This window comes from Euprymna scolopes, chromosome 13 (assembly GCF_053919585.1).
Source record: "Euprymna scolopes isolate OS-2025 chromosome 13, ASM5391958v1, whole genome shotgun sequence".
NCBI lineage: Eukaryota > Metazoa > Mollusca > Cephalopoda > Sepiida > Sepiolidae > Euprymna > Euprymna scolopes.
In genome coordinates, this window is record NC_136494.1 from 72,789,064 (window position 1) to 72,809,370 (window position 20,307).

Consider the following 20,307-nt stretch of genomic DNA (forward strand, 5'->3'; position numbering starts at 1 on the left):
CCAATAACTCATCAGTTGACAATTCATCGATTCTTGATGATGCCCGCAACAGTTTACTGACCTCCTCGGGTAGGCCTACCAAAAAAGCACAGCTTAATATTTTATCGTTGACCCCACCAAACGGTACAGATAATTTTCGCAGGTCGGCTAGGTACACGTCGATTGTTTCCTTGGGTTGAAGTGTCCGGCTCGTGAACTGTTGCCACGCAACAAATGGATCTGTACCAAACGCTGTATACAGGCTCTGCTTGATTTCATCCCAGTCTGGTTCATCCCCGAGTTGTTGGTAGACTGCATAGGCCCCTCCGGTTAGCCTCAAAGGGATAACTGTGGCTGGTTCTTTAATTTTGCACAGTTTACAGATTTTCTCTGCCTTTTCAATCCATTCGACGACAGCCGGTTCAGTGGTAGATCCGTCGAACTCGGGTATTAAGCGAATGTCGAATCTGTCCATTGTTAGTAACCGCACACCAAGCGCCGAAATAGCTTAAAACCAACACAAAGTCAAGTATCTGCAGAATGTCTTCTTGGTTCCTCCTCTTCTCTTTTCTGACAGCACTGACTTCTGCCAACAGTCTACCCCTCCTCTTAACAACACAGGCTTTTTATATCGCAAAATCGTTCACCTCTATTTGCATATTCTTCTAACTCACGTGATCACTACTCTATAAATAAGAGTCTTGACCGTTTCTTTTCTTTCTTTTTTTATTTTCGGTGACGACCCACACGTGGTCTATCCAGGTAAGTCACGCATTTCTCCACATTCCCTTCTTGTGTATACATGTAAATAGTTAAATAAGTAAAATATAAGTTGTCGTCGCTATTTGTGATTATCATAATTGTGAGTATTGTAAAAGATAGGGGCCCTTTGATAGCAAACGAGTAGGTTTACTTGTTAAACATACAATTTACAGAAATAAACTTAAGGAATTTTAGAATATACAGTTTTCAAACAAACAGATGCAAAACAAATATGTGACAGATAGGATATGTCTACAAACAATAAAAATCTAAACAATAACAATAAGAAACCTCGGCTAATTCCAAACGGCAAAGATGATACAATTGTATAGTATCGGAAAAGGTTAAAGTTTCAGAGAACAAAGAAAAAGCTTGTTATATAGTAACGACGAATCGAATACTGTTATTTAGAGAGTCGGGAGAGTGAACGACAAAGGTACAATCATACAAGATAATTAGAATAGCCGGTTCTGAAAGCAGAAGTCAGAGAGTTATAAAAATTGTAGAAACAAAAACAGATGATCCGGCAATGCGATTCAATCCAATCCGACATGTATGTGTTTAGAGACTAAAAGAAAACTAGAATAACAAGTGAAGCATGCATGGTCCCCCGTGAGTGCATAGTGAACGAGTCATAAAAAATGACTAAGTTCAGCATTTCCCCTCCCTCATGTTGCTCCAAAAGTGCCCATGGGACGTTTAATCCTCGTAAAAATAAACAAACGGTGCAGTTTTAGGCCTTAACATATGTAAATTCGAGTTCTGCACCATGTAAAAAAATGACTAATTCCATCATTTCCCCTCCCCCACTTAGCCCCAAAAGTCCCCAAGTCCTTAACATATTTAAATTTGAGTATAGCACCATGCAAACTGCTAAATATACATACACAGAAAATTTTGGACAAATATGGTAAAATAGTCCCAACAATAGAGTGTTTTATTAGCCCTAAAAGAGCCCCTGGTGCACATCCAAGAGTTATCGCGAAGTATAAACAAACAAAATTATATAGAAATCAATTAGTTACAACTTTTCAGAAAGTTTTATAAAAATTCAAGGCATCACCCCCCCCCCGCCCCCAAAAAATCCGTTCTTTTACTTTTTTTTACTCATATTTGTGCAAAATTTCAAAAAATTCCAAGGCATAGTTATTGAGAAAAGTGCAGGCAGACGAACGGATGAACGGACAAGGGTGAATTAACAGATCCACCATCCCTTTGTCGAGGGACCAAAAAGGAATTGTTTTGGTCTTACTTCGCATGCATCGATATAAGAGAGGGTATTTATTTCAAACGAATTAACGAATTAAGAAGCGTGGATTGGAATGATAAATAGAAATTATGTAGTTTATACATACACGATAAAGCACAAACTGAAAAAGAGGAGAGAACTTGAATGCCTACTAGACACTATCCTCGAGTGCCTAAGGTCTCTCTGTACAGGAGTTTGTCAGAACAACCTGGCATGAGGATACTTTTTCCATAGAAGTAAACCCTGACCAAATATTCAAAACCACATAGTATTCGCTGCCCAAATAAGATATCCTCGCTATGGCTAACCCATAGCTTTTATGAGGAATGGTGCACCTTCTCCAAGTGTTTTTACCTCAAGTAACAGCACGAAACTGGATACTCCACCAGACTAGATAAATTCTTGTCCTGGAATTCAGTAAGACCAAGAGACCAAAATAAAAGATATAATACAATATATGAAAATGGTTAATTGGGGAAAAGAAAAATTATGTTCTAACTCAGTGTTTGAGAAATAAAGAACTTAAATGGAACATTCGAATATCTATGTATCTCATATAGAGTTCAAGTGTTAGCCCCAGGTAGTGGGCCCCTTGATTTCTGAGAATTTAGACTGTAGTAAAATAAAACATAACTATAATAGTATACAAATGTCATTATTTAAATAGACGCGTATTGATACACCATATGTAACGTGTTATCACCTGGTGTCATCAAATAAAAGAATTGCGTATATTGATATATACATGATAACACACACGTTGATGTGTACATAACACATTGATACGTAACGCTTTCAATGACACGCATAACACATTGATATGCAACGCTTTCAATGATACACATAACGCATTGATATGTAACGCTTTCAATGATACACATAACATATTGATATGTAACGCTTTCAATGATACACATAACACATTGATATGTAATGCTTTCAATGATACACATAACACATTAATACGTAACGCTTTCAATGATACACATAACACATTGATATGTAACGCTTTCAATGATACACATAACATATTATGTAACGCTTTCAATGATACACATAACACATTGATATGTAACGCTTTCAATGATACACATAACACATTGATATGTAACGCTTTCAATGATACACATAACACATTAATACGTAACGCTTTCAATGATACACATAACACACTGATATGTAACGCTTTAATGATACACATAACACATTAATACGTAACGCTTTCAATGATACACAGAACACATTGATACATAACGTTTTCCATGATACACATAACACATTAATACATAACACTTTCAATGATACACATAACACATTGATATGTAACGCTTTCAATGATACACATAACACATTGATACGTTACGCTTTCAATGATACACATAACACATTGATATGTAACGCTTTCAAGTATACACATAACACATTGATACATAACGCTTTCAATGATACACATAACACATTGATACGTAACGCTTTCAATGATACACATAACACATTGATATGTAACGCTTTCAATGATACACATAACACATTGATACGTAACGCTTTCAATGACTATGAAGCACGTACTTTCTTTTATATACATGCCTGACACTCATTCATATATAACAACTGCAGTACGCAAAAAGGCTGGAGATCAAGCAGGTCTGTTGTCAGGGTAACGGAGACGATCCTGTTTACGCAAATACTTTTCTTGTACTTTTAATTCTTAAAAATAACAGTTATGATATCACTTTATGTACAAAAACATTTAATCTCATGAAATAGTACTTTCCTTTCAGTGTTTGTGCAAGAACATTATTATTCATACGTATGAATTTGACGCAATAACTGAAACTATAGTTCATACCCAAGCAACGTTGTGTAAATCCACTAGTTACATATCTACATGCTATGAATTATTTATATTTATGTATATATCAGGTGTCGAAGAATAAATTGTCCGGGCGGAAACGAGACGATTGTTGTGCGAAATAAATGAGTAATTTATTTCGGAAGTGTCCGTTTCGTAATTGCATTCCGACGCCTTCGAAAACCCTATCACACATATATCTTCAAATATAAGCATGGCACTGAGCAATAAAGGCACTGTTTACTATTACGGAATAAATGTAAATCAAAATATAAGTAAAGGAAGTAAGACGGGTATAAATGTGATCTCTCAGCTTGTCTGTCTTTTTCCTAGATGATTGAACTCTGTCGGAAGATAAAATTGAAAACACGGTCCTATACAAAGATCAACCACAATTCGTATCTAGCAATACAATAAGCGCATTCATGTTTGTTTTGGGGTTGTTGTTGTTTTTTTTTACAATAACGCGGGTTTTTACGGTCATACCGAATACCCATATAAAAGTGAATATCTTTTCAGTGTTTATGTATATCTGCCATTCTTGAAAAAGTTTCGTAAAGACTCGAAATATCGAAATGAAAGCAGCAATATTTTATATTAAGCTATACATTGTTTGTTCTTTCTGTTTTACCTTTATTCCCATCCACAATTCTGCTATGACCGACCTCTGTAACTCGAACAGTGTTGAATCTTTTACAAAAACAAAATTTATAATTTATCTATTTACAAATAAAGAATTAAAAATGGTAGTGCTTTGTGTGAAGACATTAACTATATGAGATTATAAAAATGAATTGCAGAATTAGGAAATATTAATTACTAACGCCGGGTGTTTCGAGGTGTGTGTGGTTTTGGGTAAATCAAAACAAATGAATAATAAAAAAAAAAAAATGTTGCCCGGGTGTTTGTTTCCGGGGTGGGGTGGGGGTTAAAAAATGTAATTGGCCAAAAAAGAAGAAAAAAAGAAGAAGAAACACAAAAAAGAAGAAAAAGAAAAAAGAAGGAAAAAAGAACAAAAAGAGCAAAAAGAATAAAAAAGAAGGACAATAAAGAAGAAGAAAAAGAAGAAAAAAGAAGGAAAAAAGAAAAAGACGAAGAAAAAGAAGAATAACAGAAAAAGAAGGAAAAAAGGAAAAAAGAATAAAAAAAAGAAATAAAAAAGGACAAACAGAAAGAAAGATAGCGTCTGAAATGAAAACGTTTATTTTATGCTAGTATTTAATGTATTTATTTATTTGCCTTTTGTTTTGTTTATGCAAAAGATTTATCCACATAAAGTAATTTTTTGTCTGCAAAAATAAATTTTTAACCATATAAATGTTAGGTGTAAGCACACAGGTTTTTTATTTGTTGTTGTTAATTAAACATGTGTGTATGCATCGCTGTCATAGTGGCTTTCTTCCAAATCCAATGTCGTCTGCCTCAATTTACATAGCGTTTTTTTTAATTGGGCTAATGAAACTTCTAGAAATTCAATAAATAAATAATGAATAAGTAACTAATTGGAAAAGAAGAAGTCACCTCTCCCCCGTAATATCACCTTAAAAATACAGTAACCATAACGTAAGAAAAAAACATACTAAAATGAATAAATAGGCGAGTAATCGGTTGAAAAATTGAAGAACGGTCGCGGCTTACACCGATGATTGTCGGTATCGCGTGATCCAAGCTTGAATGGAAATCACGGTAAATCGGGGGAAGAAAAAAGCAAAGAAAAGAAAGAAGTCCATATACTTGGAAATCGGCTGCATATAAAACTGTATTTACCTGAATGTTGGCTGGGAATTATTAATCGATGAGGCTAGGTCGATAAAGGAATGAACGTGACATAAATACAGTTGGATACGCAGTTAATAGTTGCAGACGGATAGAGTTAGATGTAAAATCTGGAATCCAATGTTAGTTCGTTTCGTGTTTATGTGTATTTAATAAACGCGATGGTTTCTGTGTAAACTGTAGAATGCGGCGGAGAACGGATTTCTGTAAGAGAACTGAACTGTATTCATCTGAATGTTGGCTGGGCTGAGTAGTGTTAATTGATGAGGCTATGCCGAAAAAGAAAGGAACGTGGCATAAATGCAGTTGGGAATCCAATGGTAGTTGGTTTCGTTTGTTTGTTTATTTATTTATGTAATAAACGCGATTTTCTCTGTGTAAACTGTATTTTTAATGCGGAGGAGAACGGATTGCAGTAAGAGAGCGTTGTGATAGACTGCTATTAAATTCAGCAAGGTAAAATTGAACGTGGGCTAAGAATGTCTAATAAAAAAAGTAAAAAAAAAAGAAAAAAAGAAAAAGACTGAATCAGTAACCCTTCGGTCCATTACCCCCCCCCCCATGTAAATGAAATAAACAAAAAAATAAAGTAAAAAACGAACAAAAACTAAAAGAAAAAGGAAAATATAGCATCATTAACCCTTTCGGTTCGTTAATCCCCCCTCCAATTATCTAATTTAAAAAAAGGAAAAGAAGAAAAGTCATAAGTAAACATTGGATTCGATGTAATCGAAAGTTGCGTTTCAACCGACGGAAAACTGCCAATCTGTTTTTTTAAAGCAACTACGATCTCAAACCGGTGCTTCCTCATAGTGTCCCTTGTGGACGTATCCTCACCGGTGATAAGTGGACGCGGGATGAGTATGAATGTAATAGAGGGAAGATTTTACCACTTCCATTGATTGTAACCGAATGTGGCCGAGGACTCTCAGCAGAAAAAATATAGGGATCTTAGTTTATCGATTAAGTGGATAGGTGAAAGGCCTATAACACACCAAAGGTAATGTGCTGCAGTGCGTGCGCATTACATTTGCATGAAATGTCTTGATTTTCAATCCTATTAAGGTCAATATCGCAGGGGAAAAATGAGTTCATTTTATTTATATAGATAGAAGATAGAAATAGATAGAAGAAGAAAGAATAGAAGATAGATAGATAGAAGAAGATAGACAGATAGATAGAAGAAGATAGAAGAAGGTAGAAGATAGATAGATAGAAGATAGAATAGAAGAAGAAGAAGAAGAAGAAGAAGAAGAAGAAGAGAAGAAGAAGAAGAGAAGATTACAGAATGATAATGACATATAATTTACTCACTAATATATGATAATTAAATCAAATCAAATTAATTGTATTAGAAGGTAAAGTAAGTTAAATAAAATTAATAAAATCAGATCATATGCGCAAAATTGAAAAATTAATCATACATTGAGATAAGTAAAGCAATGATTAAATTATGGCTACTTATATATAAGATTAGCGTTGTCTGTATGTGCTGTGTGTATCAATTCGTTCCCTATTGACTCCGAAACGGATTTATAAATTTTCTTTTACACAAATGCATCTGAAAGTGTTCTTAGATAGGTTTTGTAACAGAATGCCTCCAATAAATCGATAATCGAAAAAATATAATTAAAGAAAAAACAGTTCGATTTAACATCCTTATACATCCTTACATAATAAATGCATTTGAGATTATTTATTACCAAAATCAGACAAACCCGGCGTATAAATAAAACAGTAGAGTCTTTGATAAGACCGGTGCGCGTTCGAAATTATTGTTTTTGCTTAAAGCACAAGTGAACCATAATACATGACTTTTAAACTTTATTTTAGGCCATTATAGAAAAATATGATTTTATAAAATCAACCGTAGATATTTTACAGTGCAATGTAGACTACAATGCATTGCGGACAAAGTCACTACGAAGAGGCACGTGGGTCCATGACTAGCAGGCAATCAATCGATTTTATTGAATAATAGTCGATTTCACAAATTTTGATTGTAATGGAAGTATTGAAAGTTGCATTCGTTGATCCTCATTAAATTCCGGGCAACGTCGGCTCTCCTTGCTATTACAATATGAGTAGAAATAACGCTTTCCTACCATTTCATTTAACGCTATGTATATCTGTTTTGACTTGGTTCAATAAATAACATGCTTTGACAAGGTTTTGTAATGGAATCGACATCTAAAAGTGACATGTATATATATATATATATATATATGTGTATGTGTGTGTGTGTACATACACACATATATACACCAATACATACGCACGAACATACATACAAGCAAACATATGTACACGTACACAAATACTCATATATATATATATATATATATATATATATATATATATATATATACTGTAAGTTAATAATGTTAAAATATTAAATATATAAAATAAATATATAAAATTAAGTTATTGTTTTATACGAGTAATTCCCAGTAATTTGATAAACAAAGTAAATAAGTTCGGAAATAATATTTATTACAGGAAAAGGCTAGAATTGAACCTGTGAATTTAGTGAATTGACCATTGTGTTTAGAAAAAAAATAGATAACGATATAACTAGTTAGGGCAGATATCGGACAATGTAAATTAAGGAATGTCTTTGTTTTACCAGAAACGTGTTGGACATATGATATGTAAATCCACTTGAGGAGAGCACATGTTTGATCAAGTTTCTGACGCCACAAAGAAAGATAGATTTTCAATATATTCAATTATGAGGGTCCGAGTCAGATCAGAGAGAGAGCAGTTGAGGCAGATCAGTTGGGGTCGAGTCGTGAAGGAGGAGGGTTAGCTAATCCCCTTTTGAAAGCGAAAGAAAGGGAAGAAAGACAATGACAATTGAATTCCTAATCATCAATCATCCAGCTGGGGGAATGAACATCATTATGTATTTTGTAAACCGTTGTCTTTGTTATTGCATCCATCGAAAGGCAATGTGCTTTTTGTGATCATCTTTGTAAAAGAACTTAATATTAAACACCCTCCTTCCAAAATGTAACTGAGCCCCCCTCTTCTAAAATGTTGAGGAAATCCTCCTACATCAATAATGTGTTTATCCCTATGTGTTAAGAGAACTGTCTACGTCTCTCTTTATATCAAGATCCTATCATATGAACTGTTTATTACACACATCTCTACACATCTATATCCATTCTACTATTAATAAGGTGAAATCCCCAAGAATTGTCATCGTCACCGTCGTAGTCGTCGAAGTATAATCTATATAAATTTCTCATCGTCTTTTACATGTCCCCGATATGCAACATCATTAGTTAATGAATTATATTTAAATTTACGATCAAAGATCGTTATGGAGTTATTATGAGAATTTGAAATTTAATTGAGGTACATATAAACGTACACACACATATATGGATATATAAATGCGTACGCATTTTATTTATCATTTTTAAAATTATTAAAGCAATTATTACCAATATTATCGCGTTATATAAGGTGTAATTTTTATCACATTATCATATATTTAACTAATAACTTAATTTTATAAATTTAATATTTTTAACTTATTTACTTACAATATATATAAATTTAGCCTTCGGGACAAGATCAAGGTGTAGTATCTGTTCTTCAGATCCTGCGCTTCTGTTTCTTGTTCTCTTTCGGTGGAGGAGAGGTCCTTCACGACTGAGACAATTTTTATTTTTGTACCTTTTCTCCACGTTAAAAAACGACCCTGGTGTCTAACTCTGTCCCGTGGGGAGGCATAGTAAATAGGTACAATATATATAAATATGTATGTATGCATGTATTTGTGTACGTATGTTCGTTTTTATGTATGTCCGTGCGTATATGTTTGTATATATATATATATATATATATATATATATATATATATATATATATATATATATATATATATGTATGTGTATATATATACATATATATATATATATATATATACATATACATGTATGTTTATGAATATGTATCAATGTGTATATGTATCTGTGAGTCTATAAACGCTTGGCGTTTTATACTAGCGATAGGGCCTCGGTTTTTTGGGTTTTTTCCCTACTCTTTTTCTTTCGCTCTGTCTGTCTGTCTGTCTGTCTGTCTGTCTGTCTGTCTGTCTCTCTCTCTCTCTCTCTCTCTCTCTCTCTCTCTCTCTCTCTCTCTCTCTCTGTCTCTCTTTCTCTCATTTTTTCCTTTCCTTTTTTTAGCGCCGAATGATTCGGGGTCGCCTGATTAAGTCTCATTGACTGAAACAGATCGCTGTTTGTAGCAACAAAATATAACTGTTACCTCCGAATAAATAAATAATAATAAATAAATAGTAAATAAATAAATAATAATAAATAAATAATAAATAAATAATAATAAATAATGAATAAATAAATAATAATAAACAATTAATAAATAAATAATAATAAATAAATAATAAGAATAAATAATAAATAAATAATAAATAAATAATAATAAATAATGAATAAATAAATAATAATAAACAATTAATAAATAAATAATAATAAATAAATAATAAGAATAAATAATAAATAAATAATAAATAAATAAATAATAATAAATACATAATAATAAATAAATAATAAATAAATAAATAATAATAAATAAATAAATAAATAATTTATAATAATAATGAATAATAAATAAATAAATAATAAATAAATAATAAATAAATACTAATTAATAAATAATAAATAAATAATAAATAAATAATAATAAATAAATAATAATAAATAAATAAATAATTTATAATAATAAATAAATAATAATAATGAATAATAAATAAATAAATAATAAATAAATAATAAATAAATACTAATTAATAAATAATAAATAAATAATAATAAATAAATAATAATAAATAAATAAATAAATAATTTATAATAATAAATAAATAATAATAATGAATAATAAATAAATAAATAATAAATAAATAATAAATAAATACTAATTAATAAATAATAAATAAATAATAATAAATAAATAAATAATAAATAAATAAATAATAATAAATAAATAATACATAAATAATAATAATGAATAATAAATAAATAAATAATAAATAAATAATAAATAAATACTAATTAATAAATAATAAATAAATAATAATAAATAAATAATAATAAATAAATAAATAATTTATAATAATAAATGAATAAACAACAACATTAATAATAATGATAATGATAATGATAATAATGATAACGACAACGACAACAACAATAACTATTATTATTATTATTATTATTATTATTATTATTATTATTATTATTATTATTATGTGTTTTCGTGAAAGAATCAAGACTGACTCCAAAATCCTTAAATAAATTTGAGAGTAAGCCCGGTGAACGATTCTAAAACATTCCATTATATACATCGGCAGAAGCTGGGGTTTCAAGGAGGTGTCGACTAATAGCAGAGTCCAAGGTAGAAGAGGGACGAAAAAGACATGGCTTACGTAGTTTAATTTCTGGTGGGGTATATTGTTTAATGCGTATCTGCAAATGGAAGGTGGTTCGCTCTAAATAGCTAATAGCACACTGGCAATTAAATTCATAAACTGCATTACTTTGTGTGATGTAAGGCTAACCACCCTTCAAAGGAAATGAAGGTTCGACACACACAAAAGAGTAAATGCAATACAATAAACCGAAAACAAGTAGATACAGACTTCAACCCAAACACTGACCGACATTCCCAATCCAAGGAATTTTTAAATAAACGGCATATTTGAATGGACCAGAAGTTATAAGATTATTTTAATGGTATTATCTTCATCTCCACTCTTATATAAAAGCTACTTTGTATGTGTGTGTGTGTGTTTGTGTGTGTTTGTGTGTGTGTGTTTGTGTGTGTGTGTTTTAGTGTGTGTGTGTTTGTGTGTATTAGCGCCGGTACAAGGAAATTACCAGGTTGGTGTCTGGGGGCGCGGTTATACCACTAAGAGAAGGAAACTCTTACATCACACCTGAGGGCTGTTGTCTGCTTGTTATGTGGCAATTGGTTTGCACCGAGTGAGTTAATCAGCAGTTCCGAAAAGTGTGGATGGTCCTACACGAGCCTTCACCATTTAAATCAAGTCATTTGTGTGGGTTTCTGACAGCTTATCGTAATTTCATTATGAAAGCCTCACACTGTCCTGCAAGAAGTCCACTGGCGATGGAGTGAAAGCGACGGGGACAGGTAAAGGATATTACTGGAAGTCCTCAGCCGGATCTCTGCATAGTGGCGGCTGATGGTAGATGGCCGTTCTAGCACAAACCTGTGAGCAATTGTGCTGCTCGTGTCCTCCATCAAGGACAAAGCAGCCCTATTTAGGGATAGCACTGCTTTCCGTGTGGTGGGGAGGGAGCGATAAAAGGAGCCCTAAAAAATTGCTTGCTCATCACTTAACTTGGCAGCCCGCTGCAGCTGTCTGGTTATCCAGTTGCGCAGTCAGAACAATAGAATACGATAAAAAAAAACTCAACAAAGAATCTCTCAATAGGGTGTTGGAATGTCCGTACCCTCCAGGATAATGATGCTGCACCCGAACGCAAGACAGCCCTTGTTTCTCTTGAGCTACAGAGGTATGATGTTGACATTGCTGTCTTATGTGAAACTCGCTTGCCTGGCAATTCTCAACTTCGAGAGAAAAAAGGTGGATATGATTTCTTTTGGTCAGGAAAGGCAGAAAATGAAGCCCGCCAATCAGGCGTTGGTTTTGCCATTAAGTCCAAGATGGTAAAGTCCTTATCGTCTTTGCCCAAAGGCATATCTGATCGTGTGGCAACTCTTTCCCTAGAGCTAGAAGAAAACACCAGGGTGACGCTAGTTAGTTGTTACGCCCCAACGTTAGCCAGTTCAGATCAGGAGAAGGATAACTTCTACGATACCCTCCGTGATGTCCTCTCCAGAGTTCTACACCATGATAAACTCGTTCTTGCTGGCGATTTCAATGCTCGTGTTGGTAGTGACCATCTGTCGTGGACCAGTGTACTTGGTAAGCATGGCATGGGCAAGGTAAACGCAAATGGTTTACGACTTCTTACAATCTGTAGGGAGTTTGACTTCTGTATTACCAATACCATATTCCAACAACCTGTGCATCGGAAGACGACATGGATGCATCCTCGTTCAAAGGACTGGCATCTTATTGACTTCGTCATAACAAAGCGGAAGCACATGAGTGACTTCAAAATCACTCGCTCTTTCCACACTTCTTGCTATCTTTCGGATCACGCCCTTCTCAGAATTAAACTGTCGTTGCATGTGCGAAGCCACAGAGTTACAAGATAAACAGTTCTCAAACGCATTGATGTGCGGTCTCTTAAATCCAGGCAAAAGAGAACTGAGCTCTCCAATAAGCTTGATGAAAACATTGATGGTGTTGATGTAACTGATGATGTTGAATCTTCTTGGAAAGCATTGCGAGAAGCAACTCAAGCTGTAGCAGTAGAAGTCCTTGGAATACCGAAAAGAAAACACCAGGATTGGTTTGACGAAAGTGACGATGAAGTTAAAGCACTGATTAACCAAATGCACTCATCTCACAAATGTTGGATTAAGGACAAAATCTCAACAGTGAAGCACACGGCCTACAAAAAGTGTAAAGGTGAGGTACAACGAGTTCTCCGAGCTATGAAAGAACAATGGTGGTACAATAAGGCAATTGCACTGCAGGGAGCTGCTGACAGCAAGAAAACGAAAGCCTTCTATGATGGTCTGAAAGAGGTATTTGGTCCTCAGAAAAGTGGTGCTTCCCCATTAAGCACAGCCGATGGAGAGGCATTGCTGACTGATAAATCAGATATTCTCAATCGTTGGAAGGAGCACTTTGAAACTGTCTTAAACACCTTATCTGTCATTGACGGCGATGTCGTGTCCTCTATTCCTCAGAATCCAGATATTCCAGAATTGTCATTGGAACCTGCTTATCAGGAGGTATGGGAATCCATCAAACAAATTGCTTCTGGCAAGTCCCCATCACCAAAGGATCCAATTCCGCCTGAAGTGTATAAGCATGGTGGGCATGTGCTGGTAAAAAAGCTCCATGCTCTCTTTGTAAAGATATGGAAAGCAGGCCGAGTTCCACAGGACTACAAAGTTGCCTGCATCAAGCATTTCTACAAAAATAAGGGAGTCAAGAATGTCTGTGACAACCATCGGGGGATATCTCTGCTTTCAATTGCAGGAAAGATTCTGGCCAGGCTCATTCTAAACCGAATCATAAATCGTCTCGTTGATGAGGTGTATCCAGAGTTCCAGTGTGGGTTTCGGTCGGGTCGCGGCACCATTGACATGATATTTTCCTTACGTCAGGTGGCAGAAAAGGTCCGTGAGAAAAATCAGGAATTGTATATGGTGTTTGTTGACCTGACGAAGGCCTTCGACACTGTGAATCGCGATGCTCTTTGGCAAGTGTTAAGAAGGCTTGGTATTCCAGAAAACATGCTGAACGTGATCATTTCCTTTCACGAGGGGATGAAGGCCAATATTGTCTCAGATGGTATGATGTCTGATCCATTTGATGTTACGAATGGGACCAAACAGGATTGTGTAATGGCGCCAGTCCTCTTTGCGCTCTTCTTTTCACTAATGCTGAAACATGCATTTGATGATTTGGACACTGGTGTCAAGTTTCAATTTTGGTCATCCGGTGGCTTATTTAACCATCAACGGTTTAAGGCCAAGACTCTTCTTCGCACCGAAATTATTCGCGACTTGCTCTTCGCTGATGATACTGAGGTAGTGCATCAGCCACACCCTACTCCAAAACAAGTTGAAGGCGTAAAGCAAAATCCACCAGAGTATAGATTTCTTGCGCGCAAGCTGAAAGTCGACGGTCATGATATCAATAATGTCAAGTCCTTTCCTTACCTTGGTAGCAAGGTGAACCAGGGTGGTTCTCTTGATGATGAAATTGTCAACAGGATTGCTAAGGCCACTTCTGCCTTTGGAAATCTTCGCCATCGCTTGTGGAACGAAAGGGGTATTCGACTGGACACAAAAATCCTTGTCTACCATGTCTAATGTACGGCATAATCACGTTGACACATCGGTTCTCGTCAGATCACCGAAGTTAAGCAACGTTGAGCCTTGTTAATACCAGATGGGTGACCATTTGGGAATTCTAGGCGCTGTATGTGCTCTCCGCTCACCTCGGCATTGTTTCAAGTCGTCTTGTACCTGAACTTGCCACTGGTATGTTGACTCAGGAGAGGCGTGGTTGGAGATTGCGCAACTCTTGCCACACAAATTTCACGCGCAGGCACCCTTACAGTGGGTATCCGTAGTCTGTCAAGACTGGAGGAAGCCTTTATATATATATATATATATATATATATATATATATATATATATATATATATATATACCTTCTACCGCTCCAGTAGATATTTCACTGCTGGTGCAATTCTCTATGCATAAATATGCATAAAAAGCCATGTAAGGACAACGATGGAGTACTTTTGCCACACCTGGACAGGACCTGCTAGATGCAGCTGATCCTGCATTGACAGTGTTCAAAACACACCTCATAGCTTAGTGGGGGGTGTCCTTTTCTCTTCCCTGCAAAATCTTTCCCACAGAAGAGACGTTGCAAGCCTGTCTCTGCTTTATCGTTATTTTAATGGCAAGTGCTCATCTGAGCTTCAATCTATGCCCCCCCCCTCGCCAAACTGTCACGAAATATACTCGTCTAGCCGAAATCACTATCAATAATTTCCAACATCTCTTTCTGTGCCGTAACCTAAATGTAGATTCCACAAAAAAAGCTTCTTTCTTACACCTGCACACCTGTGGAACTCCCTTCCGATTTCTTGCTTTCCAGCGTACTACAATTTGATTGTCTTCAAATGAACGTAAACAAGTTCTTGATGAACCGCCCCCCCCTAAGTAACCCAATTTACAAAATGTCTACTACTTATTTTTACTACGCTATAATCACATTGACTAATGCATACCCATTAACACTTATCATTGAGTGGCCTCCGGGCCTTAATAAGTGGTGATTCCTGTGTAAATATATATGTATATATATATATATATTATAAATCCGCTTCATTATGAAAAAACAATGAGTTTTTTTATAATTTTCCCTCTTGCAGTAATATATTGTCACGCAGTTTTCTATCTAAGACACGAATTTCTCATTTTTCTTAAGAGTATATGCATGAAAAGGTAGGCATTGGCATAATAAACACCGTTTGTTTCTTCATAATGAAACGGATCCGTAAAATGTACTGAAATTTTAACATACTAGAGTAGCTGATTGCAGGAAAAATAAATATTAAGATCTTGAAATGTAATTATACTGTTATTCATTTATATATATATACATTTATATATATATATATATCCATATATATTTGTATATATATATATATATATATATATATATATATAGTCATAAAAATATGTATCGCAATTTTAGCTACACAGAATATTTATATATATATAAGTATATGTACATATATGCATATATATACACAGATATATATATATATATATATATATATATATATATATATATATTTACTAGCAAAAGTACCCGCCGTTGACTGAGTTCAAAAACAGCCTACAGAAAATGAACTCTGATTTATGAAAGTATGATAGGTTATGAAAAGGAAGGGTTGTAAAGAGATAGTATCGAATTTGGTGGTATCAAAACTAAAGCAAAATATGATGAAAGTAAAAATAAAATAGATAAACCCCATAATTTATTATACAATACCTGTTCACACTGAAACACTTATCACAATATTCTGTGGATCTATATTAAAAAACCTTGTTAAACTTTGTGACATATTCCCATTCTATGGAGGTCAGGTGCGAACGAACACTACATAATTTTTATACCATATTTCTTCAAACTGAAACATAATTATCAAAGTATACTTACGCAGATTGATATGAAATGTCTTTATTAAAATTGGTGCCTATTTCAATTCTATGAAGGCCAGGCGCGAGCGCAGACCCCACAATTTTATTATACCATCCCTATTTTAGTTAAAACATACTTATCAAAGTATTCTTATGTACATTTATACCAAAAACACTTGTAAACGTTTTTTTTTTTAATTTTTTAATTTTTTATTTCCATAATTTGTGGACCAGGCGCGAACGCAGCCCCACAATTTTAATGAACCACAGTTCTGTCAGATCAAACATACCTATTCCTGTATCTCGATACATCTTCTATCATATTCTATTATATGAAATAATGTTTTTAAAAATAGTCAACCACATAGGAGCCTATTCGTAACCAGACAGACACACACACATACACACACACATACACACAAACATTCAGCTTTATATTAAAGATATCTATAGGCATAGAATATTTAAATATATATATATATCCATTTGCAAGAATATTTAAATATATATATATATATATATATATATATATATATATATATATATATATATATATATATATATATATATAATTGCCTTTTAGTGATAAATAAATAAATACAGTGAACTTTGTTGTCCGGATTCATTAAATATTTTAAAACGTAGTTATTCATCGTTCTTAATAGTTATGTCTATATATTTCATGAAATTCTATTTAGAGTGCATTAGTAAAACACGTGTAATGATCGATACATAATGTCAACTATCATATCATGAAATATGAAAATGGATTTCCCCATAAGAAAATATCAAACCATTAAAGTGGATTGACATTTTCTAATTAAATGATATACGCCCTTATAATTAAATCCAAATTAATTAACTATATTAGAAGGTACAAGAAAATTAAATGAAATAAACACAATCACATTATAAGCGCAAAAATATATTATGGCTGTAAAATTGAAAATCAGTTTGAATTATATAACTAAAAAAATACAATTTTCCAACCTTTATTCCTGCTATAATTTTTTATTTAATTATTTCTGCTTTGAGTCTGTGTAAAAAAGTGAAATTATTTACAACTTTTCGGGAGTAAAACGTTATATAAAATAAAAATAATATATTTTATCTGCTTTATGTGCAAAAAAACCGTATCATTTGGGGGAGATTTTCGTGACTTAAACGTTAGATAAATTAAAATTAATATAATTTGTGTTATTTTATTTGGTTTTATGCTGTGTAAATTAAGTTTAAATTTCTGACAAATTCCCGTGAGTAAAACGTTATATAAAATAAAATTAATATTATTCTGTGCTATTTTATCTGATTGATACTGTACAAAAAAAAGTAAAATTCTTAAAATATTTTCGTAAGTAAAACCTTATATAAAATAAGATTAATATGATTTTGGGTTATTTTATTTGTTCTGTGCAAAACAGTTAAATTGTTTACAAATTTTTGTGAGTTTAAAATTATATAAGAAAAAATTAATATGATTTTGTGTTATTTTACTTGCTTTGATTCTGTGCTAATAACAAATAAGTAACATTCTTGACAAATTGTCGTGAGTTAAACGTTATATACAATGAAATATATATAAACATTATATAAAATAAAATTAGCATGTATTCCTGACATTTTATCTGCTTTGTTTTGTGAAAATAACTAACATTTCGGAGAATTTTCGTGGGTTAATAAAATAAAATAATATGATTTTTTTGTTATTTTATCTGCTTTGATTCTGTGCAAATAAGTAAAATTCTTGTGAAATTTTAGTGAACTAAACGTTATATAAAATAAATTATACGACCATATGTTATTTAATCTGCTTGATTCTGTGTAAACAAGTAACATTATTGAAATCTTTCGTTTGTTATAAAAAAGCAGAATTAGTAGGATTTTGTATTGTTTTATCTGCTTCGAAACTGTGCAAAAAAATTCTTAACAAATTTTCGTGAGTTAAATAAAATTATATTATTTTATGTTATGTTATCTGCTTTGATTCTGTGTTAATAAGCAACATTCTTGACAACTTTCATTGGTTAAGCGTTATATAAAAAATAGTATAATTTTTTGTTATTCTATTTATTTTGAAACGGTGCATAAAAGTAACATTTTTAACAAAGTTTCGTGAGTAAAACGTTATATGAAAAAATTAGTATTATTCTGTATAATTTTATCTGCCTTGGTTCTGTGCAAATAAATAACATTTTAAGAAATTTTCTTTAGTTAATCGTTATATGAAATAGAATAAATATGATTTTGTGTATTTTTATCTGCTTTGATTCCGTGCAAATAAGTAAATTTCTAACAAATTTTCGTGGGTAAGATGTTTTATAAAATAAAACTGTGATTTAGTGTCATTTTATTTTTTATCTGCTTTAATTGTGTGCAAATAAGTAACAGTTTTTACAAATTTCTTGAATTGAAAGTTTTATAAAATATAATGAATATGATTTTGTGTTATTTTATGCGCTTTTATTTCGTACAAATAAGTAACACTCTTTACAAATTTTCATGAGTTAAATGTTATATAAAAAAATTAAAACAATTTTGTGTTATTTTTTTGCTTTGATTCTGTGCTAGTAAGTAACATTTTTGACAAATTTTCTTAGTTATATAAAAAAATTAGTATGATTTTGTGTTTTTATATCTGCTTTGATTCCGTGTTAATATGTAACTTTCTTGTAAAGATTTCGTGTGTTTACGTTATATAGAATAAAATTTATATGATTTTGTGTTTATTTTATCTACTTTGATTCTGTGTACACAAGTAGGATTATTGACAACTGTTCGTTATTATTACGTTATAAAAATAAAATTAATATGATTTTTCTGCTATTTTATCTGATTTGAATCTGTAAATCATAAGTAAAATTCTTAACACGTAAGTAAAACGTCATATTATATAAGTTAATACGATTTTGTGTTATTTTATCCGCTTCGATTCTGTGCAAATACGAGTTAACAAATTTTCGTGAGTTAAATCTATAAATATAAAAGCGAAAATGTATGTATGTATGTATGTATGTATGTATGTATGTATGTATGTATGTTCGCTTTTTTTCTATGTCTACAAAAGGCTTCTTTCAGAGAAGCGGTCGGTCGCTTGACAACTTTTTAAAACTTTTTATATCACATATAAATCGTAATATCTTACAGTTAACAACGAAGTTCGCCTGTCCATTTAATTTACTCAATTTCGGGAAGATAAATATTCAACATTTGTCGCTCGCCGCATGTGGATTAGTCTTTTTCCTATAACATCTCGGGAAAATAAAAATTAAAAAAGCGTTCCGCAGTAAATGAATAATATCCCGCAGTCAAACTTGACCTCATTAAAATGGGCACCTGCCAAATCCAAGTAATTAAATAAATTCAAACGTGCTTTCGTTTGCATCTCGCCGTGGGGTAATCGTTAACGTCGCACTTTTTTTTTCACAATTTAATTTACAACTTTGCCTCAACGGTTCGGGTTCGATCCTCATACTTACTTTTTTAAACCCCCACACACACACACCTCCAAACACCTGGGCAACGCCGGGTACCCCTCGCTAGTGCTATATAAAACAAAACTAATATGAGTTTGTTTTATTATTCAGTTTTGATTCAGTGCAAATAAAGAAATTTCTTAACAAATTTTTGTGAGTAAAATGTTATATAAAATTAAATTTGTATGATTTTGCGTTATTTCTCCTGCGTTAGTTATGTGCAAATAAGTGATGTTCTTGAAAGATTTTAATGAGATATTATTAGGTTATATAAAATAGATTAATATGATTTTGTGGCATTCTATCTAATTTGATTCTGTGTAAATAAGTAACATTTTCAAATTTTCATGGTT

General features: G+C 32.6%; 1 protein-coding gene and 1 pseudogene across 1 annotated transcript in view; one reads left to right on the plus strand and one right to left on the minus strand.

Moving 5' to 3' along the window:
• LOC145292069 (corticotropin-releasing factor receptor 1-like) overlaps positions 1-20,307 on the minus strand; it is a 670,744-nt gene that overhangs the window by 415,437 nt on the left and 235,000 nt on the right. The gene's annotated exons all lie outside the window — the stretch shown is intronic.
• LOC145292407 (5S ribosomal RNA) lies at positions 14,630-14,746 on the plus strand (annotated as a pseudogene).